Genomic DNA, 26,943 nt, shown 5'->3' on the forward strand with positions numbered 1-26,943 from the left:
CTCAAAGGCCCCCTTTTTACAGGGGCTACGAGAATTTTCCAGGAGGGTTAGGTAACTTCTATTGGTTGCGGCAAAACAGTGACATTACTATAGTTTTGATTGGTTGCTATATTAGTTTCATTATCTTTAGTGAGACCTTGAAGAATTTTGTAGACCAGCTCAGTTCTGGCTTTGTTATCTCCTCCAGCTAAGGTGTCCCAGGAGCTGTCTCAGCTCCAGACGTACCCTCCTAAGTCAGGCCATCACTGATCTATGGTCCATTGTCAGTGGCTCCCTCTGAGGAGCCCAGTTTGCTTCCTGGGGAACTGAACATTTTTACTCCCAAGGCTTTTGAACCTCTCAAGTTGACACTTGCATTTTTGAACATAGCAATATCAATAAGAGGAGCTCTTTTTTACTAAAGTCAGGGGTCTAGTAATTCTTGGGCTCTTCTTTTATTTCTAAAATGTTGCCTAATAAGTGAATTAGTAGGAACAGCCCATAGAAAGCATTTAGATTATAAAAGTCACTATTTCATTAATACCCTTGGCTTTTGTTAAAAATTATAATGCTCCCGACTTCCCCTCTCTTGCTAACCTATTGAAAGATCCTTACTCATTCTATATTCTTACAATTTTTTATTTTTAAAAAGTTCTCTAATGTATGTATGTATGTATGTATGTATGTATGTATATGTGTGTGTGTTTAATATATAAACAGGCATACACAATCACTCCCTTGTAGTGTTTCCAATATTCTTAATTGTACTGGAAACACTAAATTTCATCAGCTATGTAGAGAAAGGATATGAAAATGAATAAAGCACAGAAACTCTGAGTGTTCTCTGGGCTTCATCTTTCTCTGTTCTCCTTAAACAATTGCATGTATGTCTTGTAACCTATCATACTTCCTGTTCAACACAGAACACAGCTCTCTCCACCCCAACCCAGTAAAGAGACCTGCAGCAGGTGAGTTAGAACCTCAAATGAGAAAGCCGAAGAGTCAACTGAAAGACCAGGAAATACTTGATTGCTAGCATGCATCTCCCTAAATTGGAATACAGCCACAAACCCTCGGGGCGAAATCCCCAACCCCCACAGCAGCAGCCGGACAGCATCTGGGTAAGGATTATGTGATTTTCGGGTTTTGTGTTGAAATTAATTTCCATGAAGTAAGATCCTCTTGGGGGACTCTGTGGCAAAATGCACAAACCAACAAGCATTCATTTAATGTGACTTTCTAGAAGTGGAAACACTGTATTCTTTTCTGGACATAGTAAACAAAAAATAATTAAACTTTGTCCCCAATAGGACGTGTTCTAATCCTACAGAATCATCAGTTCTAGATAAAAACCTACCTAGTACACACACGAAGAACTGAAAACCCCGTTAAAGACAAAAGTAGGAAGTTACTGCATTCACGAATGCATAGTTTCATAAGAGAACTGTAGAAAGCAACCGGTATATTTAGTTTATGATTCTTACACATCCACATTGGTAGGTAATATTTGACATTTCTCTCCCCTCCCAGGATTGCAGTCTTACCCTCACTGTGGGATGACCAGAGGTAAACTCTGCAAGGTACTGTGTGTGGCAGCTCAGAGCTCTGAGACCCTAGACAGGCTGTTGCAGGCGCCCTTTGTCAACATACTTGTCTTGGTCAGAAGTAACAGGAGAGGACAGTGTATCAGGGTTAATTGCTAGGAAGAAAATGTGTGAATTCAAGGGAATATAAATAGGTTAGCAAGAGAGGGAAAGTTGGGAGCAGAAACTCTAGAATATTTACTTGCTTTGAACTGAGAGAGAAGGGGAGCCAAGTCCTCAAGGAAACTAACGTTTCAGTAACACTTGCTTTTTAAAATCCCGCATTCCTACTTGCTTTTCTAAAGGCTGCCTCGCCGCGTCAAACTTTCTAAAATATGAAAGAAAGATATGTGCACATGAGGTCAACCCAAAACCATCAGCACGGTGATCCAGAATCTAGCCAGCTTCTTGCTATCAGAAGGCTGCCATAGGGGGATATAAAGTCTCTGAGAGAGGTTTCCACAAAAGACAGATGATCAAATCGTGAAAGAAGAATTCAAGCTAGAGAGTAAAAGGAAAAAAGGAAGTTGGAATGCCCAGGCGTTTGTGAGATACTGGGGACTTAGTTTATGTTGGTGTTGAAGGAATTCTAAAGGTCCAATATATCTTGTCTGGCGCAGTGATTGTCATGGTGGCTCGAAAGGAGAATTGACCTTCCTTCTACAAAAGGAAGTGGTAGATGTTCATCCTTTGGAAACTTGTGAGATATAGGGTGGTAGTGCAGGAATGTAGCCAGAAGCTACCATTGTTCTGTCCACGGGCATGCTGGGAATTATACCATTCTGCAAGGACAGAGAGAGTGTCAGCACTCTCTACTGTTCACTGCTCTCTCCACAGGCAGTCACGTGAGCCCACTCTTTAAAGTGTATGTGTGGTGGGAATTTGTGACTGTATAATGTGTGTATGTGAGTGTGTGCTAGTATGTAAATGTATGTGATGTGTACGCGAGTGTACATGATATGTGTATGAGTATGTGTATTTTCCCCCAGTTTTTCTATGACATTTTCATACATGTGTATAACCAATTTCAGTCACTTGCCCCACTTCCCCTGCCCCATTCCCGCTGCCACCACCCTGAAAACCTTCTAATGAATCTCTTTACTCTTCTCTTGTCTTCCATTTGTCTGTGGCCCTTAGAACTTAGACAAATTGCTTTCATGAGCTTTGGTGAAGGGTAATTCACTGGAGCATGGACAGCTTGTCAGTGCTTCTCCAGTGAAGAAGGAGATGCCCCTTCCTCTAACAACCATTAGCCACCAATATTCCCTCAAAGGCCGATGCGGTCTCCATGAAGAAATTCTGACTGGCCCAGTCTCTTACAAGCCCTTTGTAGTGAGTCCATGAGTATAAAGCGGTGTCACACCTAATCGTCATCTTTGTTGCTTATTTCCCATCTCTCACACTCTCTCTGCTCCCTCTTCAGTGATGTTCTCTGAGCCACACACAGTCAAGAGAAATTCTAAGTTCCTCCCTGAACCCCAATCGGCTGTTCCGGAAATGATCTCTTGACTTCCTCGTCTTATGCCCATTGCTTTCTTTTTCAGGGAGTTAAGAGTAGACCTGAAAATGTCAAACATACTGTGTGTGTTGTGGATGGAAGTTTGTTCCATACACTTGTCCATAAGTAACTCAGCTCTTTCGTCATTAGGAGGCTACGACTTTTTAGAGCACAAGTGCCATGTAAGTTGAGCTCCTCTTAAGTAGTGGACCAGTGTATAACTTAGGTTAACTTTGTGGCAATTAGAAAAGAGGAAGGGGCCTAGAGAGAAGGCTCAGTGAGTAAGAATGCCTGCTGTTCTTTCAGAAGGTTTGAATTCAGTCCCAGTGCCCAGTGCCCAGGTTGGGACAGATACCTACACACATGATATAATTTCATACAAACATAGACAGAACACATAAACAAAAATAAAAATAAATAGAAGAAAGCAGAAAAAAGTACTTAATTTTTTTTAATCTTTTAGCTTAGGTATTAATACTATGAAGAGCATAGAGATTAATACAAGAGCTAATGTTCACACTGGCGTATAGCCAAGTCACCTCCACTTAGCTCTAGCCTAGAACATTTTCAGTACTCCAGAAGACTTCTACATCATTCTCCCAGTCATTCCTCCCTCCACAGAGATTCTCTCCCTCTTTTCTGCTCCCTCTCCCTCCCCTCTCTCCCTCCCACCTTGAATTAAAGCTTCATATCCTTTAGCTTCCCAGGACTGGAACTATACAGCACGCACTTTCTTGTGCCTGCCTTCATTTTCTCAACTATTGTCTAAAGGATTCATCTCTGTGGCATATGGAAGTGTTTATTCTTTACACTGTTTGACACAGAGAAGTTTATTTACACAGATTCCTTTTGGTGGGATTTTTAATTGTTTCTGGGTTTTGACTCTTATGAATGGGTATGAGCTTCACGCTTATTTGGTGTTCTCTGAGCACAATTAACTAGTAGTCTTTTTATGCTGTAGGAGGCTGTACAGGCTTTGGTTTAGCCAATACTGCCAAAGATGCCTTCCTTAGTATGCATTTCAAATTACAGTCTTGCCCAAAATGTATGAAAACTACAGTTAGAGACCTTTCACAACCAGCAGTGTTATAGTTTAGATGTCAAATGTCCCCAAAAGGCCTTGTGTTAAAGGTTTGACCACCAGGGAATGGGGAAGTGGTGGGGCCTTTAAAAGGTGAGGGCCTGTAGACAGAAGTAGGATCAGAACACGAGAGCCCAGCCCCTTCCCTTCTGTACGTTTGTTTCTAGGCCTCTGTAAGGTGGGTGCCTTTACTTAGCCACGTGCTCCCTGTTGCTGGTTTTCCCTCCCCACTGGTGAAACTGACATCCTAACCTCTGCAACAGTCAATCGAAGTAAACCCAGCATCCTTTTAAGCTTTCGTAGGTGTTTGTCCCTGTAACTCGAAGCTCACTAACACCCTTGGTATACTTAATAGGCATATAGCATGGGTTTTGTGACTTCTTTCTTTTTTTTTTTTTGTTTCTTTTTTTTTCTTTTTTTTTAATTTATTTAATACTTAATAATAATTCTTTGGTTTCCGGGCAAACATCCCCCTCCCCCCTCCACTTCCTTATGGGTGTTCCCCTCCCAACCCTCCCCCCATTGCCGCCCTCCCCCCAACAGTCTAGTTCACTGGGGGTTCAGTCTTAGCAGGACCCAGGGCTTCCCCTTCCACTGGTGCTCTTACTAGGATATTCATTGCTACCTATGAGGTCAGAGTCCAGGGTCAGTCCATGTATAGTCTTTAGGTAGTGACTTAGTCCCTGGAAGCTCTGGTTGCTTGGCATTGTTGTACATATGGGGTCTCGAGCCCCTTCAAGCTCTTCCAGTTCTTTCTCTGATTCCTTCAACGGGGGTCCTATTCTCAATTCAGTGGTTTGCTGCTGGCATTTGCCTCTGTGTTTGCTGTATTCTGGCTGTGTCTCTCAGGAGCGATCTACATCCAGCTCCTGTCGGTCTGCACTTCTTTGCTTCATCCATCTTGTCTAATTGGGTGGCTGTATATGTATGGGCCACATGTGGGGCAGGCTCTGAATGGGTGTTCCTTCTGTCTCTGTTTTAATCTTTGCCTCTCTCTTCCCTGCCGAGGGTATTCTTGTTCCCCTTTTAGAGAAGGAGTGAAGCATTCACATTTTGATCACCCATCTTGAGTTTCATTTGTTCTAGGCATCTAGGGTAATTCAAGCATTTGGGCTAATAGCCACTTATCAGTGAGTGCATACCATGTATGTCTTTCTGTGATTGGGTTAGCTCACTCAGGATGATATTTTCCAGTACCAACCATTTGCCTACGAATTTCATAAAGCCGTTGTTTTTGATAGCTGAGTAATATTCCATTGTGTAGATGTACCACATTTTCTGTATCCATTCCTCTGTTGAAGGGCATCTGGGTTCTTTCCAGCTTGTGGCTATTATAAATAAGGCTGCGATGAACATAGTGGAGCACGTGTCTTTTTTATATGTTGGGGCATCTTTTGGGTATATGCCAAAGAGAGGTATAGCTGGATCCTCATGCAGTTCAATGTCCAATTTTCTGACCCACCTTCCCATTTGTCGATTCTTGATCTTAGAGCATAAGCCATTGAAATTTTTTCCAGTGCCCATGTGTTCCAGATGCTGCCCTAGTTTTTCTTCTATTAGTTTGAGTGTGTCTGGTTTGATGTGGAGGTCCTTGATCCACTTGGACTTAAGCTTTGTACAGGGTGATAAGGATGGATCGATCTGCATTCTTCTACATGTTGACCTCCAGTTGAACCAGCACCATTTGCTGAAAATGCTATCTTTTTTCCATTGGATGGTTTTGGCTCCTTGGTCAAAAATCAAGTGACCATAGATGTGTGGGTTCATTTCTGGGTCTTCAATTCTATTCTATTGGTCTATCTGTCTGTCTCTGTACCAATACCATGCAGTTTTTAATCACTATTTCTCTGTAATACTGCTTGAGTTCAGGGATAGTGATTCCCCCTGAAGTCCTTTTATTGTTGAGGATAGTTTTAGCTATCCTGGGTTTTTTGTTATTCCAGATGAATTTGCAAATTGTTCTGTCTAACTCTTTGAAGAATTGGATTGGTATTTTGATGGGGATTGCATTGAATCTGTAGATCGCTTTTGGTAAAATGGCCATTTTACTATATTAATCCTGCCAATCCATGAGCATGGGAGATCTTTCCATCTTCTGAGGTCTTCTTCAATTTCTTTCTTCAGTGTCTTGAAGTTCTTATTGTACACATCTTTTACTTGCTTGGTTAAAGTCACACCGAGGTACTTCGTATTATTTGGGTCTATTATGAAGGGTGTCGTTTCCCTAATTTCTTTCTTGGCTAGTTTCTCTTTTGTGTAGAGGAAGGCAACTGATTTATTTGAGTTAATTTTATACCCAGCCACTTTGCTGAAGTTGTTTATCAGCTTTAGTAGTTCTCTGGTGGAACTTTTGGGATCACTTAAATAAACTATCATATCATCTGCAAAAAGTGATATTTTGACTTCTTCTTTTCCGATCTGTATCCCCTTGACCTCCTTTTGTTGTCTGATTGCTCTGGCTAGAACTTCAAGAACTATACTGAATAAGTAGGGAGAGAGTGGGCAGCCTTGTCTAGTCCCTGATTTTAGTGGGATTGCTTCAAGTTTCTCTCCATTTAGTTTAATGTTAGCAACTGGTTTGCTGTATATGGCTTTTATTATGTTTAGGTATGGGCTTTGATTTCCTATTCTTTCCAGGACTTTTATCATGAAGGGGTGTTGAATTTTGTCAAATGCTTTCTCAGCATCTAATGAAATGATTATGTGGTTTGGTTCTTTCAGTTTGTTTATATAATGGAACACGTTGATGGTTTTCCGTATATTAAACCATCCCTGCATGCCTGGGATGAAGCCTACTTGATCATGGTGGATGATTGTTTTGATGTGCTCTTGGATTCGGTTTGCCAGAATTTTATTGAGTATTTTTGTGTCGATATTCATACGGGAAATTGGTCTGAAGTTCTCTTTCTTTGTTGGGTCTTTGTGTGGTTTAGGTATAAGAGTAATTGTGGCTTCATAGAAGGAATTCAGGAGTGATCCATCTGTTTCAATTTTGTGGAATACTTTGGATAATATTGGTATGAGGTCTCCTATGAAGGTTTGATAGAAATCTGCACTAAACCCATCTGGACCTGGGCTCTTTTTGGTTGGGAGACCTTTAATGACTGCTTCTATTTCCTTAGGAGTTATGGGGTTGTTTAACTGGTTTATCTGTTCCTGATTTAACTTCGGTACCTGGTATTTGTCTAGGAAATTGTCCATTTCCTGTAGATTTTCAAGTTTTGTTGAATATAGGCTTTTATAGTAAAATCTGATGATTTTTTGAATTTCCTCTGAATCTGTAGTTATGTCTCCCTTTTCATTTCTGATTTTGTTAATTTGGACACACTCTCTGTGTCCTCTCGTTAGTCTGGCTAAGGGTTTATCTATCTTGTTGATTTTCTCAAAGAACCAACTTTTGGTTCTGTTGATTCTTTCTATGGTCCTTTTTGTTTCTACTTGGTTGATTTCAGCTCTCAGTTTGATTATTTCCTGCCTTCTACTCCTCCTGGGTGTATTTGCTTCTTTTTGCTCTAGAGCTTTTAGGTGTGCTGTCAAGCTGCTGACATATGCTCTTTCCTGTTTCTTTCTGCAGGCACTCAGCGCTATGAGTTTTCCTCTTAGCACAGCTTTCATTGTGTCCCATAAGTTTGGGTATGTTGTACCTTCATTTTCATTAAATTCTAAAAAGTTTTTAATTTCTTTCTTTATTTCTTCCTTGACTAGGTTATCATTGAGTAGAGCATTGTTCGATTTCCACGTATATGTGGGCATTCTTCCCTTATTGTTATTGAAGACCAGTTTTAGGCCGCGGTGGTCTGATAGCACGCATGGGATTATTTCTATCTTTCTGTCCCTGTTGTGGCCCGTTTTTTGACCAACTATATGGTCAATTTTGGAGAAAGTACCATGAGGAGCTGAGAAGAAGGTATATCCTTTTGCTTTAGGATAGAATGTTCTATAAATATCTGTTAAGTCCATTTGGCTCATGACTTCTCTTAGTCTGTCTACGTCTCTGTTTAATTTCTGTTTCCATGACCTGTCCATTGATGAGAGTGGGGTGTTGAAATCTCCCACTATTATTGTGTGAGGTGCAATGTGTGTTTTGAGCTTTAGTAAGGTTTCTTTTACGTATATAGTTGCCCTTGTATTTGGGGCATAGATATTTAGGATTGAGAGTTCATCTTGGTGGATTTTTCCTTTGATGAATATGAAGTGTCCTTCCTTATCTTTTTTGATGACTTTTAGTTGAAAATTGATTTTATTTGATATTAGAATGGCTACTCCAGCTTGCTTCTTCTGACCATTTGCTTGGAAAGTTGTTTTCCAGCCTTTCACTCTGAGGTAGTGTCTGTCTTTGTCTCTGAGGTGTGTTTCCTGTAGGCAGCAGAATGCAGGGTCCTCGTTGCGTATCCAGTTTGTTAATCTATGTCTTTTTATTGGGTAGTTGAGGCCATTGATATTGAGAGATATTAAGGAATAGTGATTATTGTTTCCTGTTATATTCATATTTGGATGTGAGGTTATGTTTGTGTGCTTTTCTTCTCTTTGTTTTGTTGCCAAGACGATTAGTTTCTTGCTTCTTCTAGGGTATAGCTTGCCTCCTCATGTTGGGCTTTACCCTTTATTATCCTTTGTAGTGCTGGATTTGTAGAAAGATATTGTGTAAATTTGGTTTTGTCATGGAATATCTTGGTTTCTCCATCTATGTTAATTAAGAGTTTTGCAGGATACAGTAACCTGGGCTGGCATTTGTGGTCTCTTAGGGTCTGTATGACATCTGTCCAGGATCTTCTGGCTTTCATAGTTTCTGGCGAAAAGTCTGGTGTGATTTTGATAGGACTGCCTTTATATGTTACTTGACCTTTTTCCCTTACTGCTTTTAATATTCTTTCTTTATTTTGTGCGTTTGGTGTTTTGACTATTATGTGACGGGAGGTGTTTCTTTTCTGGTCCAATCTATTTGGAGTTCTGTAGGATTCTTGTATGCCTATGGGTATCTCGTTTTTTAGGTTAGGAAAGTTTTCTTCTATGATTTTGTTGAAGATATTTATTGGTCCTTTGAGCTGGGAGTCTTCACTCTCTTCTATACCTATTATCCTTAGGTTTGATCTTCTCATTGAGTCCTGGATTTCCTGTATGTTTTGGACCAGTAGCTTTTTCTAATTTACATTATCTTTGACAGTTGGGTCAATGATTTCTATGGAATCTTCTGCTCCCGAGATTCTCTCTTCCATCTCTTGTATTCTGTTGGTGAAGCTTGTATCTACAGCTCCTTGTCTCTTCTTTTGATTTTCTATATCCAGGGTTGTTTCCATGTGTTCTTTCTTGATTGCTTCTATTTCCATTTTTAATTCCTTCAACTGTTTGATTGTGTTTTCCTGGAATTCTTTCAGGGATTTTTGTGACTCCTCTCTATGGGTTTCTACTTGTTTATTTATGTTTTCCTGGAATTTTTTCAGGCATTTTTGCGATTCCTCTCTGTAGGCTTCTACTTGTTCTCTAAGGGAGTTCTTCACGTCTTTCTTGAAGTCCTCCAGCATCATGATCAAATATGATTTTGAAACTAGATCTTGCTTTTCTGGTGTGTTTGGATATTCCATGTTTGTTTTGGTGGGAGAATTGGTGTCCGATGGTGCCCTGTAGTCTTGGTTTCTGTTGCTTGGGTTCCTGTGCTTGCCTCTCGCCATCAGATTATCTCTAGTGTTACTTTGTTCTGCTATTTCTGACAGTGGCTAGACTGTCCTATAAGGCTGTGTGTCAGGAGTGCTGTAGACCTGTTTTCCTGTTTTCTTTCAGCCAGTTATGGGGACAGAGTGTTCTGCTTTCGGGCGTGTAGTTTTTCTTCTCTACAGGTCTTCAGCTGTTCCTGTGGGCCTGTGTCTTGAGTTCACCAGGCAGGTCACTTGCATCAGAAAAGTGTGTCTTACCTGTGGTCCCGAGGCTCAAGTTTGCTTGCGGGATGCTGCCCACGAGCTCTCTGCGGCGGCAGCAACCAGGAGGATGTGCGCCGCCCTTTCCGGAAGCTTCCGTGCACTAGGGTTCCAGATGGCGTTTGGTGTTTTCCTCTGGCGTCCGAGATGTGTGTGCAGAGTGCAGTCTCTTCTGGTTTCCCAGGCGTGTCTGCCTCTCTGAAGGTTTAGCTCTCTCTCCCACGGGATTTGGGTGCAGAGAACTGTTTATCCTGTCTGTTTCCTTCAGGTTCCGGCGGTGTCTCAGGCACAGGGGTCCTGCCGCTCCTGGGCCCTCCCCTACGGGAACCCAGAGGCCTTATACAGTTTCCTCTTGGGTAGGGATGTGGGCAGGGGTGGGCAGTGTTGGTGGTCTCCTCCGATCTGCAGCCTCGGGAGTGCGCACCTGACCAGGCGGTTGGGTCTCTCTCTCACCGGGTCTGGGAGCAGAGAGCTGCTGCGGGCTGGGGTCCGCGGGTGTGGGACTTCCGGTAAACACAGGAAGTTCCCGGTCCTAGAGGTATTTTGCCTCTGTGTGTCCTGAGTTCACCAGGCAGGTTTCTTGCAGCGGAAAAGTTGGTCTTACTTGTGGTTCCGAGGCTCAAGTTTGCTCGTGGGGTACTGCCTAAGTCCTCTCCGTGGCAGCAGCAACCGGGAAGATCTGCGCCGCTCTTTCCGGGAGCCTCCGTGCACCAGGGTTCCAGATGGCGTTTGGTGTTTTCCTCTGGCGTCTGGATGTGTGCAGAGTGCAGTCTATTCTGGTTTCCCAGGCGTGTCTGCCTCTCTGTAGGTTTAGCTCTCCCTCCCACGGGATTTGGGTGCAGACAACTGTTTATCCTGTCTGTTTCCTTCAGGTTCCAGCGGTGTCTCAGGCACAGGGGTCCTGCCGCTCCTGGGCGACTTCTTTCTTTTTAAGTTGCATTTTTCATGTGCTTATTATCCATTTGGATATCTATAAGAAGTCCCATTTAAAGGTCTTTTTCACTTTTTGTTTTACTAATTAATGAGACTAAAGTTCTTGAGTGTTTTGAGTCTTGAGTCATTTGTTACGTATAGACTCAGATGTCACATACAAATGTACATGGGTATGTATAGGTGTGTTAGTCATAAATACATATGCATATCAAACACAGGTATGCTATGTCTCCATATACTAGTGACTGTACATGTGTATATCTTCTTCGATCTGTACTTAGACCTATTTTTCAAGCCTTTTATTGAAGGGGAACTCTCAATTTTAATTTTAACTTTCCCTTTCTTGCTGGGTACCTTTTATATTCTCCTTAGAAGTCCTCAATACACCAAATGATTCAGACACTTACTCGTGTCTCCTACTGAAGCTTCACTCTTCTGCTGTCCAGATTTAATGCTGAAAAAATCTCAGTTTATTTTTATCCATGGTAATGAAGTAGGGCAAAGTTCATTTCCTTCCATCTACTTAAGTGTCATCATTAAAAAGAGACTTTCACATTTTCTTTACTGAGCTGCTTTAACATGCATATAATCAAGTGACCGTACACATGTGTCAGCACTGGATCCTCCACCTTGGTTGCTTTGGTTTGAGTCAGAAGCATATCTCAACAACTGTAACTAAATTAAAAAACATTGAAAAATAGAACTATAAGTCCTTTCCTGTAGCAAGCCTAGAACTTGCTGTGTAGACAAGGCTAGCCTTAGAATCACATTGGTCTACCTGTCTCTGCCTCTTGGGTCATCATCTTTTTTTATTGGATATTTTTATTTATATTTCAAATGTTATTCTCTTTCCCAATTTCCTGTCCATAAACCCCCTATCCTTTCCCTCCTTCCCCTTCTTCTATGAGGGTATTCCCCCATGTACCCACTGACCCATTCCAACCTCCCCACCCTGATATTCCATTACACTGGGGGGTCAAGCCTGGGCAAGAACCAAGGGCTTCTCCTCCCATTGGTGCACAATAAGGCCATACTCTGCTACATATACAGCTGGAGCCATGGGTCTGTCCATGTGTACTCTTTGGATGGTGGTTTAGTCCCTGGGAGCTCCGGTTGGTTGGTATTGTTGTTCTTATGGGGTTGCAAACCCCTTCAACTTCTTCAATCCTTTCTCTAACTCCTCCAATGGGGACCTCATTCTCAGTTCAGTGGTTGGTTGCAAGCATCTGCCTCTGTATTTGTCATGCTCTGGCAGAGCCTCTCAGGAGACAGCTGTATCAGGCTCCTGTCATCTTGTACTTCTTGGCATGAGCAATATTGTCTGGATTTGGTGGCTGTATGTATATGGACTGGATTCCCAGGTGAGGCAGGCTCTGAATGGCCATTTCTTCAGTTTCTGCTCCAAACTTTGTCTCTGTATTTCTTCCTATGAATATTTTTGTTCCCCCTTGTAAGAAGGACTGAAGCATCCACACTTTGGTCATCCTTCTTCTTGAGCTTCATGTGGTCTGTGGATTGTATCTTGGTTAATCTGAGCTTTTGGGCTAATATCCACTTATCAGTGAGTGCATAGCACTGGGATTGAGTTACCTCACTCAGGATGATATTTTCTAGTTCAATCCATTTGCCTATGAATTTCATGAAGTCATTGTTTTTGATATCTGAGAAGTACTCCATTGTGCAAATGTACCACATTTTCTGCATTCATTCCTCTGTTGAGGGACATCTGGGTTCTTTTCAGCTTCTGCCTACTATAAATAAGGCTGCTATGAACATAGTGGAGCATGTATCCTTGTTATATGTTGAAGTCATCATCTTATTACTATTATTGTTGTTGTTGTTGTTGTTACTATTAATAAGTCCAGCCCTCCATGATCCAACTGTTTACGTGTTGTCACTGTCATTATGTCCCTCTCCCCCCCCCACCTCCCACCTCACCCTACCACTCAAAGACTGGGTTATAACTTCTATGTTCATACTGGGGGGCCTGGAGTCAGGTTCTCACGCTTCTATAGCAAGCATTTTACCCACCAAGGCACCTCCCCAGCCCAGCCTGAAACTTTGTAACTTTACAACTTTGTAACTGTTCTAGATTCTTTGCTATAGACTCAACTTGCCTAATTTCACAAGACGTAGCTTGTTCAAAAATTGGACTACTTTGCATTGAATCTATATGTCACTTTCAGCACAACTAACCTTTTAAGACTATTGCATCTCCCAATAAAAATACATTTCTCCATTTGTCTGGGTTTAAAATTTTCCTTCCCATCATATATTTGTTCAATATAAAATCCTTTAATGTCTTGTTTTTTCGATGTTGCTCCTTGTTGTAAGTGACTATCCTCTGGGCCAAGCAATTGTCATCTTGAGGAATCCTCCTCAGTGCTTCTTTACAAAAGATCATTCCAGTTGAGTTGGTCCATGGATTACAGCCCAGCACAGAGGGGAGGAGTAGAGCATGGGATCCTTGTCTGGTATCCAGCTGTTCTTTGCCACCTGGCAATTCTTCATGTGGCCTCAGGGAGAGGTAATAGAGATCAGGAGACACTGGAAGGGTGCTTCATCTATGTCACTATGAGCAAGTTCTCATTAATTCTGGGTAAGGCTTTTCAGGTGTGGCTAGTTGGAGGAAAAGTGACCACACTACTGTAAGGAAACACTCATCAAAGCTCTGAAAAGAAGCCCAATAATCTCCTTGATTCCCCAGAGTGAATTTGGGTGGAATCCCTACTCCATTGATAACTGGGACCTTGGGAGGAGAGGTAGACTTGGCTTAGTCTCTCCAAAGGAAGGAATTTTAGTAACAACAGGCTAAACAATATTTTTTTAAAAAAAACTCATCCAGTCATTGATTTATCTCCTCATGCATATTGCATAGTAATCTATGTCCAGCAAGGTACCGTTAATTCTCATAGTTGTTTTGTAGATTCTCTTGGATTTTTTAAAGTGCATAATAGTCATCATCTGCGCATAACAGCAGCTCAACTTTTCTGTCCAGTTTCTATTTTTTTTATTTCCCTTCCTCCCTTTTCTCTCATCACATTGGGTAGGAGCCAGAGAGAATAAGGACTAGAAAGAGTTACCATCATCGTTAACTCCAAACCTTTTCCTCATCTTTATATGTAATTGAAGACTTAGTGCCTTTACTACTTCCCATGTATGTCTTAGTATTAGGTGTTAAACCAGTCACCCTTCCAAGCTGCTCTCCGAAGTCTCTTTCATTCCTTTCCCCCAGCTCCCTTTATTCTGCTTAGGTTTCTATGGCTTGGAGCCTGAGGAATACATCATCTCCACTGGAAAATTGCTCTTATGTGTTTGTTATATTTTTATCAGAAAATTATAGATGTAGTTGACTTACTACGTTTATATAAAGCTCCTATCATGTAATTAGTTGAGTTGGTAAAGCAAAATATCACAACAATAGCATAAAGTATGCCAGAAAAAAATCTAAATCTATTCGTCAAGTAAATCTACAATATCCATTTTCATCCATGTCATAAAAACACAAAGAAATGAAGTGGCACTTGTGCATGTAAAGCATTCAAGATTAAATGAAGATGTAGACTTCCTATACTTTGCTGGTTTTGTCAGGTATTAAAGTAATACATGAAAATGCTCTTCTTCATTATTTAATAAGGTAATAACAGGAAATCATGGACCTCATAATGTTTTAGTCAATGACAGCCAGCCTATATCACAGTGGACTCATAAGATCAAATCACTTAGTGACATCATAGCCTCTTGGTTTACGCAAGTGGGCTCTGTGGGGATGCTCACATGATGAGAGAAAACCCTAAGGACATGTTTCTCAGAATACAGTCACTACCCAGTACATGACTGCTATCCAAAATATAGCCAGGGCTGGAAACGATGGCTCGGGGGTTAAGAAGAGGCACCTCTCTCACAGAGGACCCTAGTTCAATTCCTAGAGCCCAAGTCTGGCAGTCTGCGATCACCTGCAACTACAGCTCCAGAGGCTGTGATGTCCTCTTCTTGCTTCCACAGGCACCTATATGCTCATGGCACACATATGCACAGGCTCCTACACAAACACAGAAAACAAGAAATCATTTTAGATGCTGTTCTGTTTTGTTTTGTTTTGTTTTTAATGAGGATATAACTCAATGGTACAACACTTACCTAACATGTATGAGCCCAAGGTTTGGTTTCCATCATCTACGTTCGTTCTCTCTCTCTCTCTCTCTCTCTCTCTCTCTCTCTCTCTCTCTGTCTTCCTCCCTCCTACTCCCCTCTTTCTCTTGTGTGTACACGCTCGCACGTGTGTGCGCGCACATACACACACACACACACACACACACAAACGAAGGAGGAGGAGTGGGAGAAGTGGGAGGAGGAGGAGGAGGAATAAGTATTGATTTTGAATAGGAGAACAATTCATACTCATAAGGGCAAACTCACCACCCTCCTGCCAGTACTTTTTTGCTTATTTGATTTAATAATAATGCCACAATATTGTCTTTGATAGGAAATTTCTAACAGGCTTCTTCCTAATATAAATATATTCTGGGGGGTGGTTATTGGGCTTTATCATTAAGAGATTATCTCTTTTTATTTTAGTTTAATGAAAACCCAATGGCCTTTTAAATCCTAAGAAAACACCCTTGATTGAGATTGTGGGGTAGGTAATATCTTCTTATATTTTTGGTTGTGAGCCTAGCCTTTTTAACGGCTGAGCCATCTCTCCAGCCCGGTAATATCTTCTTATCTTTGCTAAGTGGGAGGAGGTTCATGGACAAACTGAACGTTATAGAAATGGGTACAGTAAAAAAGAAACATCTGGTAGGTCCTTTACGAGTATACGTGCTTCCTACCCCTCGGTAATCATCCTTACACTTCAGTTTGAGAAACGGATTTGAGTTAGGAAGCACAACAGTAGCTACTTAACTACAGGAGCCTGTTCTCAGCATTATAGATGATGTAAGCCGTACCCTGTCTGGTCCATTTGCCTGGGCTTACGGCTCATCACCTCTCACCCTGCTTCTTACCCTGGAGGTTGAACTTTAAAGCATCAAATCAGAAACACCTTTGCCCTCTGGGTCCCAGCAGGGTTAATCAATGGTAAGTAAGCCTTCATGGGAAAATGTGAGCACATTATTAGTAACCTGCGTCCTTCCTTCCCTGTGTGAGCCCCCTTCAATGCTCTATGCAAATTTTTCCCTCTGGGCTTTGATAACCTTTATCCTTTTTGCTCTAAAGACTGGAGTATTCTACCACTGCTGGCTTCTGCACTGTTCTCTGTGACTTCCCAAAATTGCATTCTGTCACAATGAGTCACTTGGTAAATAAACCCTTCCTGGATTTTATCCCAGTTTGGGAGCACTATCTGCTTCCTGTTTGAAATACTGACACACATTTTGGAGATTAATGTTGCCAGGTTTTCTCAGGAGAATGGTTCCAAGCACGTTCTGGAGGGGGTGTGGCGCTCCCATTTCACATGGATGGGACAGTCTGCTGCACATGCAGATACAGACACAGCTCAGCACATCATAGCCTTCTTATCGAATTCTCCCAGCCACGCCACAGTGACTCAGCACAAGAGCTGTGTAAACCTAGATGACTCCTGGTTACTTTCCCGGTCACATTCTGTAGGAAAGTTCCAGAGATCCCTGAGGGTCCTGGTCCATCCTGTAATGGTGATAGAGATCACAGGTCTCTCTAGGGTAGGGAGCATCTCTTAATTACAGGATAGGCATGCAAGGCCTTGGTGGGTTAAGATAAATAAAAGGAATAATAATCACATTTGAAATTAGTCCTTAGGGGCTGTGGAGATGGCTAAGTGGGTAAGAGTGCTCTCTCTCTCTCTCTCTCTCTCTCTCTCTCTCTCTCTGTGTGTATATATGTATGTATGTATATATGTATGTATATCAAGTGTATGCCTGGTGCTGAGGGAGGTTCAAAGAGGTCATTGGATTTCCCTGGAACTGGAGTTACAGAAGGTTGTAAGCTACCATGCGGCTGCTGGGAACCAATCCTCAGTTCTTCTAACTTCTGACCCTTAACTGCTAAGTCACCTCATCAGCACTCCCTTCCCCGTTGTAGGAGAACTTCCAGGGCAGGCTTTGTTCTCATGACTCTCAACACAAAGCCAGATTGGAGGCGAGCATATGAAACACCATCCACCTGGCCCTTTACGCTGAGGAAAAGGACAGCGGCCCCACTGCTCTTGAAACGCTGACACACGTTTTTGGAGATTAATATGGCTGGATATTCTCAGAGAATAGCTCGAGGTGTGCTCTGGAGGGGGAGGGGGAGCTTACATCGCACATGGCTGAGACAGTCTGCTAAGCTAAGGTGCAGACACAGCTCAACACATCACCTTCCTGTCATATTGTCCCAACCGTACAATGAACCAGCAACCCGAGTGTGGGGATCAACCCAGGGTCCTGGGCATTTGAGAGAAGAATTCTACAACTGGGCTACGTGGCCCAGCCTAGAGAACTCTTACTTCCCTTTGCGAAGCCATTCATTCTGGTCTGCTTGGGAGCTACGTCTCCACATTCCTGGGCAAAATGTTTTAAGCCCCCATTTTCCTCCTTTCAGGAAGCTTCACCTTTGTCCTTTTCCACGTTGTGACCTCTGGTCTTAATAGGAGTCAGGACTATGATCATTAGAACGATACACACCTTAGGCCACTTCCTTACCTGTGCTTAAAGCTAAAAGCTGCCCAAGCCTTAGCTTTCCAGCACTTAGTTTCAGTGTTCCACAGAACTTCTTGTCCCATAATGAAAAGAGCAGTGCCTGCCCCATCCTCCCTCCCCTTGCCCCATGCTACTGAGCATCTCTCTCCCTTTCAACTATTTTCTCTCATGTAATTCCCAGATCCTAATGTTTAATCTTAGGTTTCTTCATTTTAATGCTTCAACATTTCTGCGGTGGGCACTGGGATGACGTATACCTTCAGAAACAAACAGCTCATCCTCAGGTAATCATTTTTTTTGTTGTGACAAACCAGTTTAAGAAAGAGGAGGGAGGAGTTATTTTGCCTGGAAGTTAGTTTAGTCTGAAAGCACCTAGCTCCATTATTTTGGGCCAGAGGCAGGCTGGCCATAATGGCGAAGGGAATGTGTGGAGGAGGTGGAAGGCTGCTGTCTTACATCATGACAGAGGACTAGAGAGCTGAGGATAGACAGGAGCACTCTCAGTGGACCAGTTCCTGAAGCAAGGTCCACCTCCTAAAATTTCCACCACCACCTCCCAAAATAGCACCAAGAGCTAGGAAGAAGAGCTAACAGAGGAGCCTGGGGTTGTTGGGAGGGGGTGAATTTCATATGAAAACCATAGCATCTCCCAACCACAAGCAGTGTGGGTGTCAACAGAGTCAGTCTTCAATTACAGATCCATTCAGAAACTACAAATGACTCAGTCCAGTGAAGCCAGCTTCCAAAGATGTTTCAGTTTCTTTTCTAGTAGTGATTTAAAAAAAAACAAACAAACAAAAAACCCACTCTGGCAAAAGCAACTTAAGAGAGAAAAGAAAGGGTTCACTTGAATTTCAGGTTTCACTACTCACTGCTGGGAAATTAAGCTGGCATGAACTTAAACTCGCCAGTCACGTGACACTCAAGCTCAGCGCAGGGAGGTGTGAGTTAAGCACTCCTGTTTTCCTCTCTTACAGTTCTTCCCATATGCTTCAGAAGTCCTAAGACTCTGACCTGAACTTCTGTGAAATTGAACACACTACATACTTCCTACATATGGTAGTACGGGGCAAAGAATTTCTATAAGAGTGCAGAATCAAGAGTCTTATTCTGGGCTGGAGAGATGGCTCAGCAGTTAAGGGTACTGGCTGCTCTTCCAGAAGTCATGAGTTCAATTCCCCGCTCCCACATGGTGGCTCACAGCGATCTGTAATGGGATCTGATGTCCTTTTCTGGTGTATGAACAACAGTGTGCTCATATACATAAAATAAATAAGTCTTTTTTAAAAAGGTCTAATTCCAAAAGCCAAAAACCACACCATAAAACAAGCTCATCAAATATAGCAGAGAAATGTCTGACATCTGAGCCTTCCAGTATAGTCATGATCTCCAAAAAGTCCAGGTATCTTCATTCCCCGAGCCCTGCTAACTGAAACGCACACAGCTTGTATCTGTTGCATAGACTGGTGCCGCTGAACATCCGCAGATTTCCTCTGTGGATGTCTCAGGGTCCCAGCATCCTCATCAATACTCAAGGGTCTACAGTGCAGCCTACGCTTCGCATTTACCACTCCTCCTGATGGTCTCGTAGAGCTTCTGTGCATTAGCTCCAGCTTTGCTGTACAGTGTCTGGCCTCAATCTCTAGGTGTCCTTCTGTGTTTCTGTACCAAAATACTCGAGACTGGGTGAGAAAAGTTTTTTTCCTTATAGAAGCTGAAGAAATTCAAGTTCTGGTTGCCACATCCGGCATGGGTTCCATGCTGCATCATGAGATAATGAATGATGTCACCTGGTAGGAGTAGCAGTCAGGGGTAAGGGGTGTATACAGAAGAGATAAAGCACGAGGTCATCTTACTTTATAACAAGCCACTCACTGTACTCAATTCAGTCCCTGAAGAACTGACTCACTCTTGTGGCATGGACCTTAATCCCTGCTGAGGTTAGAGCCCTTTGGTTTAATTATCCCCCTGGAGGTTCCTCCTTCTACAGGGTCCACCATCTTTTGGGTCTGCTATTTGGAGTCTCAGCTTCCAGCACACAAACCCTGTGTAAGTCATAGCACCTTTTCTGAGACCCCATTACAGCTCAAGGTTTCCTTCCTTTCAAAATAACATTCACTCATGAGCTTCCGGAATACTGACCTCCATCTCAGAGCTGGTATCTTGGGCATCTCCCCACCCTGGAAAACCTATTATTGTGGATGTGAGTTTTCTGCATTGTGCTTCACCCATCGTCTGTCCATAAAATGAACTGGTCCCCTCATTTAGTTTTTTTATATTAAAGAAGATATTTTTAATTGTTTGGATGAACCTTAGCAACCTGGTGATGATGACAATGATGGTGGTGACTATGATGATGACGATGACGACAACAGTGACGAATGAGACAAGCAAATTAGAAGCTCTCTATACTCTCATGGAAGTTATCCACATGAGGGCCTTATCATGAGGCCATTCTGTGGCTGTCAAAATACACAATGTTTGTAGTTATTTTTGCCTTAAGCAAATCATTCCCAGAGAGTAATCGTTCCTTTATCTGCCTAGAGTTCAGATCTCCTGGCTGCTACAGCTTTAGGGAATGGAGCTAGAGGTTGAAGCATTAGGTATGACAACTTTTAGTGCTTTTCCTCATATATCTGGAATGGCTCTTCCCACTGTTGTGCTCTGCTCTCCCTAGATGATCACCCAGGACTGGTTTATTTCATTCCTTAGGGTTGACTGCTCAGGGAGGTTTTCCTATTTATCCTGTTGCCTGTGTTATCAGGAAGAAGCCTCACCTGAGTCCTTTTCATCTAAAAGTGGAGAATTCATCAGTTAAGCAAAGCAAAGTAAGGCACATACTCAAAGACAAAACAAAACAAACCAACCAAACAAAAAAGCTGAAGTGAACCTTCCAGAAAGGATGTAGTCACCAGCACAGTGGGGTCTGTGGTGTGAACTTTTAGGAAGTTTTGTAAACATGTAGGAGCCAGGTGTCATATTTATGGGTAAGGTGACTTTTTTCCCCTTCCCAAATTATAGCAGACTGAGTCATTGTTTAGTGTATTTCTTTGGATGATGCTCTTGAGAAGTCCATGGGCAGGGGTTACTTTAAAACCACAATCAAATGATGTTATAATGAAGGTGAGGGTCATATTACAATAGATTCTAAATTCGTGTGTACATGTATCAATTTGGAAAAGCGCCTAGTTACTGATTTCTGATATATCTAGAAGATCTTAACTTCAGCTTCAAGGATGTCAAACACATAGGGGTATTCTGACGACCTGTATCTGTTTAGATTCAGATCCACCAGGAGTACATGCTGGGTCCCTTATCTCAAAAATAAATAAATAAAATTTCACTTATCTTTAACTGCTTTCTTCTGAAGTACACTCTGATGACTTTGTAAGTCCACTAAACAGTGGCTGGAATTAATTTGTATATTGGTACAAATAATTTCATCGTTCTCAAAAAAGAAATGTTTAGATAAAGTCACATGAAGTAGCCCTGGCTAGTCTTGTACTCTCTAAGACCAGGCTAGCCTCAGACTCACAGAGATCCACCTGCCTTGGTTTCCCAAGTGCTGGGATGGGTTGTGTACACTATCAGACCCAGCTCAGCTTTTCTTGGAAGACTTTATAAGTTGTGTTTTCTGTTTCTTACAACTGTTCTTTTGAATGATGGCATACACTCTCCTAGTGTCCTGGTCAAATGTTTTAGCAGTATTTGGAAATGAAGGTGGGTCAGAAAATTGGACATTGAACTGCCTGAGGATCCAGCTATACCTCTCTTGGGCATATGCCCAAAAGATGCCCCAACATATAAAAAAGACACGTGCTCCACTATGTTCATTGCAGCCTTATTTATAATAGCCAGAAGGTGGAAAGAACCCAGATGCCCTTCAACAGAGGAATGGATACAGAAAATGTGGTACATCTACACAATGGAATATTACTCAGCTATCAAAAACAATGACTTTATGAAATTCGTAGGCAAATGGTTGGAACTGGAAAATATCATCCTGAGTGAGCTAACCCAATCACAGAAAGACATACATGGTATGCACTCATTGATAAGTGGCTATTAGCCCAAATGCTTGAATTACCCTAGATGCCTAGAACAAATGAAACTCAAGACAGATGATCAAAATGTGAATGCTTCACTCCTTCTTTAAAAGGGGAACAAGAATACCCTTGGCAGGGAAGAGAGAGGCAAAGATTAAAACAGAGACTGAAGGAACACCCATTCAGAGTCTGCCCCACATGTGGCCCATGCATATACAGCCACCCAAGAAGACAAGATGGATGAAGCAAAGAAGTGCAGACCGACAGGAGCCGGATGTAGATTGCTCCTGAGAGACACAGCCAGAATACAGCAAACACAGAGGCGAATACCAGCAGCAAACCACTGAACTGAGAATAGGACCCCCGTTGAAGGAATCAGAGAAAGAACTGGAAGAGCTTGAAGGGGCTCGAGACCCCATATGTACAACAATGCCAAGCAACCAGAGCTTCCAGGGACTAAGCCACTACCTAAAGACTATACATGGACTGACCCTGGACTCTGACCTCATAGGTAGCAATGAATATCCTAGTAAGAGCACCAGTGGAAGGGGAAGCCCTGGGTCCTGCTAAGACTGAACCCCCAGTGAGCTAGTCTATGGGGGGAGGGCGGCAGTGGGGGGAGGGTTGGGAGGGGAACACCCATAAGGAAGGGGAGGGGGAGGGGGATGTTTGCCCGGATACCGGGAAAGGGAATAACACTCGAAATGTATATAAGAAATACTCAAGTTAATAAAAAAAAAAAGAAATGAAGGTGGGGCGTGCTTTTTTACTTTCTGTTCCATGTTTAAATAAAAGTCTTCTTTAGCCTTCTACTTCCTTCCATTTTAAAAGTCAATTTGAGGAACAACATGAGTGAGAAGCTCATTTCTTCTACTTCACAGAGAGACTAGTGTCTCTAAATGCTTCAACCCTGAGAGTTAGTGACCAGCATAATTCAGGGTTAGTTATTTAATACCCAATAAGCCCCAGTAAGCAGAGACCAGATGGAAGAGGGTAGGACGTGTGTGTGTGTGTGTGTGTGTGTGTGTGTGTGTGTTTGTGTGGTGTGTATTGTGTATGTGTATATAGATGGTGTGTGTGTGTTATATATTGTGTGTGGTGTGTATGTGTATGGTGTATGTGTGTGTAGATGGTGTGTGTGTGTGTGTGTGTGTGTGTGTGTGTGTGTGTGTGTGTTTGAAAGGGGTGTAGGTGTCATAAACATATAGACACAGGAAGGGTAGTCCTTGAACTTTTCCTGCTCTGGAAACCAAAGAGCCACCGTGGGTAAACATGCCACCACAGCGTTCCCCCCTTTCCCTTCACACTGTGCTAGTGCTCTTTGCCAGGGAGGATGAAGCAAGCAAATATCCTCTTCCTCTTGTTTGAAACGCTTGAGTTTTGCATTTAGAATGCATTACTTACTTTCTTCCAAACGGTTTGAGATACATTCTTTAAAGTTCCACATGGTCCACCGGCAAACAAGTCCTCTCCCTTCCTCTGTCATTTCTCCAACCTACCCCAGTCTGCATTTTGTCCCAAACATCAGACTTGAACCATTCCTTTTATATTTTTAATTGCTTGAGAATTACATACCTATATCTACTGTGTTTTGATCAAACCCACTCCTATTTAGTCCCCTCCAATTTCTTTCCTATTCCCTCCCACTTTTCCTCCTAACTTCATGTGCTCTTTAAAAAAATCAAACTCCACTGAGTCCACTTAGTGCTGCTAATGTGTGAATGCAGGTAGGGCCATCTATAGAGCATGCGTAGCTTATTAGAGGCTGCGTGCCTTAAGAAAATTGGGTCTCCTTCTGCCAGCAGGCACCAATTGCCCCTCCCTTAATCATCCTGGGACTTGGGCCACCTTAATCCAGTGTGGGTCTTTGGCATTCAGTCACCGTCACATAAGGTCATGAGTGTAAGGAACTTGTCGTATCCAGAAAACAGTGTTTCACTGTAGTTATTCCTTATCTTCACCTTGTATAATCTTTCCATTTCCCCTTTTGTGATAATTCCTCAGCCTTGGGATGAGAGTGAGTGTGATGTAGATGTATGTATTTAAATCTGAGCACTCCATAGTTTTTCTTCTCTGTATTTGTCTCTTTATGGTTCTCTATATTAATCACCATCTACTGTAAAAAGAGGCTTCTCTTATGAGGGTTAAAAGGCACACTCATCCAAACAGTGTAAAGAGAAGAAGTTAGAGGGTAGATTAATATATTATGTCCATTTAGTAGAATGATAGTAAGTTCTCCCTTAAGGCATAGGACCTTCCTAGACATGGGTTTGGGGCCCAGTTAATGGGCATACATTCCATCTTGTAGAGAGGGCTTTGAATCCAATAGGAAAGTGGTTGGTCACTCCTTTAATATTTTCTGGCACTGTTGCCCTCGTGAGCATATCCTGCCTGCCAGTTCCTGTGGTAGTTCTCAGGGTTTACAGCTGGGTAAGACTGACAACTGCTTTTCTCTCCTTGCAGTGTGCTGGTGTGCATAGCACCCTCCAGCGTGATGAAATCGAGCCAGTAGAGCTGAACTTCAGACCAGCACCAGCTTGATTGATTTGTGTATGTTGGGCAGGCTTTTGTGCCACCTGTTTTTGTTTTTGTATTTATTCTATGTGCAGCAAGAAGCCAAAGGGAAGAAAAGGAGCATAGAGTATTTCTTCCCTTTATTCTTTCCTTGGAGTTTTCCAGCTTCTCTCCATCACCAAAGGAGGCTGCTCTTCTCAGGGCGATCACTCTCCATGAGTCTTCCTCCTGGCTGCCCTCTTCTTCTTGTCTTAACATGCAGCTGGGATCCTCTCTTGTTCCCTGACAATTATGACTACTCTGAAACTGTGAAGCAGGATCCATAAATGTGAAAACTCTGAATAGCTGTAAACAGTTCCCAAGCTGGAACTGCTTGGGTCGGAATTAATAAACGACAAGGTTGGAGGAGGCCGATGTGTTCCGATTTGTTATCTTTTTGTTGCCTCTGTGTATATGACTAAGGAATCCATCGAAGTTCTCAGTCCAGACATCTAATGAGCGTGTTTTAATAACTCTTCTCCCACACATGTTTAGCATGTTTAACAAGTAGACTAAGTGTGTCTTCTAATTAGTTGGCACTGGCCGAGCAGTCATCCTTTTACATTAATTTAGACTGATTGATGGGATGAGACCTGAAGGAGAAATATCTACTTATATCTACTTGAGGAAGTGGAGGATTACAATGACAGTTCCTCCACTTGTTTTCTGATACAGTAGCATCTTAGGGGCTGTCCTAGTTAGGGTTTTACTGCTGTGAACAGACACCATGACCAAGGCAACTCTTATAAGGACAACATTTAATCGGGGCTGGCTTACGGGTTCACAGGTTCAGTCCATTATCATCAAGGTGGGAACATGGCAGCATCCAGGCAGGCCTGGTGCAGGAGGAGCTGAGAGTTGTACATCTTCATCTGCCTAAAGCCCACACCCACAGTGACACACCTACTCCAACAGGGCCGCATCCTCTGATAGTGCCACTCCATGGGCCAAGCATATACAAACCATCACGGGGGGGGGGGGAAGGGGTCAGAGGAGAAGTGCTTCCATATTGGTTTACACAAATTACATTGTACAGACAAGGTTCAGACATGATGATGATGTGGCAGATAGAGCAGTGAATTGGCTTAGACAAAGACTTGATGAAAATGTTAGACCATAAAAAAATCCATGAAGCAATAAGGCCCAAGGTAGCTTGGGTGAGAATGATAAAATTTTTATGGGTTTACCTAATATTCAAATCGATTTCTAAAGTTATCCTTAATGTGATTTGATATTTCCTATCTCAGCTATTTTTTTGAAAGTATTCAACTGATAAAAATCCTTTGACAAAAGTATTTGGGTATTTTAAATTCTAACGACAAACTAATCATTTTGGGGAAGGGGGCAATTGGAATTAGCATTGAAATTTCTCATTTTCAGACCAGAAACGGTGAGTGTCAGTGCCAACAGAACTGTTTCTGTGATTATGAAATACTGAGGCGGCTATATTCAGTATTTTATATACTTTCTTCTGCATAGTTTTCCAGCTGATGGAATATATAACCCTGGCTATGTATAAAGGGTCTGTCCAGTGTGAAAATACATTCAGAGTGGATTTTAAAGGTACAGAGGAAGGAAACACTTCAGGTAACAGGTGTACAGGATATGTGCTAATTGACGGACCTGCCAGTGTAAACGCATGCTGAGAAATTGTGATTACTGGTCTCCCCATGTGGTGCCGCGAGGGGAATTTAGGCTCACATGCAAGCATCACGGAGGGGAAAGTCCGTCACAGCGAAAGGCTGAAGAAAAGGAGCTGTTTGATACATTATTTGGCAACCGAAAGATAGGCTTTCTATAAGCAAAAGGTCGAAGCAAACCTGATTGCTGTTGGTCATACTGGTCAACGTGCTATTTAAGTATGTCAGCTGCTAACTCTTCACCATCACAGCTCCGCTACTGTGTGTGTGTGAACTCACGGTCACTCAGGAACACCAAGAGGGAGGAACTGCTGCTAAGTTGAGAAGACCATGTGACAAGAGACTAAATTTCATTAACGACACCCTGGGAGGAGCTCAGAGGGAGCAGTGGGAGGAATCCCCACCACTTAACACAGAAAACCTCCTCACAGCTCCACCTCCACACTTGCCTCATCTGCTGTAAAATAATGCGGCAGCCAGAGATCTGTAGGTGTGAGCAAGGGCCAGCAGCAAGATGATCTACGGTGGTGGGAGCTGAACAGCCAGCCCACAGCACTATGCAAACGCAGAAAATATGTTTTCTAAACAAAATTAACACAAACCACCAACTCTCAGGGCCCGATGAGCACAACCATCACATACAGAGAAGCTCACATACAGGCCCAGTACTCGGGAGGCTGAGACAGGCGTATGTTTCAGTTCAAGGCCAGCCTAGTCTACAGAACGAGTTCCAGGACAGCCAGAGAAATCCTATCTTAGAAAAAGAAAACAAAACAAACAAACAAACCCCCAGAGGAACTAGCAAGGAAGTACTCAGAAACATGGTTGAATAGACAATGAATAATACTGACATTCTGAGTAACTTCGAGGAAGAGTCTGAAGAGTAGAGAACCTCGCTCTGGATAAACTTAGTTAATATGACACTTTAGTGATAATTACCTTACTGATAAGAAATACTTCTTGCTTAAAGACATGAAGCGTATATAATTTTCAAATTATTAGAATACCTACATCGTGCATGGAGAGATGGCTCGGTAATTATGAGCACTGGCTGCTCTT

The 26,943-nt window shown here is 42.5% G+C and overlaps 1 long non-coding RNA gene across 3 annotated transcripts; it reads left to right on the plus strand.

The window, feature by feature from the left end:
* Positions 1-903: 903 nt before the first annotated feature.
* Positions 904-24,615, plus strand: LOC120096262 (uncharacterized). Of its 3 annotated transcripts, none has more exons than XR_005492499.2 (3): positions 904-1,100; positions 1,510-1,559; positions 24,155-24,615. It is a non-coding gene; the product is annotated as an uncharacterized LOC120096262 (long non-coding RNA). The 3 variants fall into 3 exon arrangements; XR_005492500.2 differs by lacking the exon at positions 1,510-1,559 and adding an exon at positions 17,847-17,929; XR_010057027.1 differs by lacking the exon at positions 1,510-1,559.
* Positions 24,616-26,943: the final 2,328 nt, after the last annotated feature.

The sequence above is a fragment of the Rattus norvegicus genome, chromosome 13 (assembly GCF_036323735.1).
Source record: "Rattus norvegicus strain BN/NHsdMcwi chromosome 13, GRCr8, whole genome shotgun sequence".
Classification (NCBI taxonomy): Eukaryota; Metazoa; Chordata; class Mammalia; order Rodentia; family Muridae; genus Rattus; species Rattus norvegicus.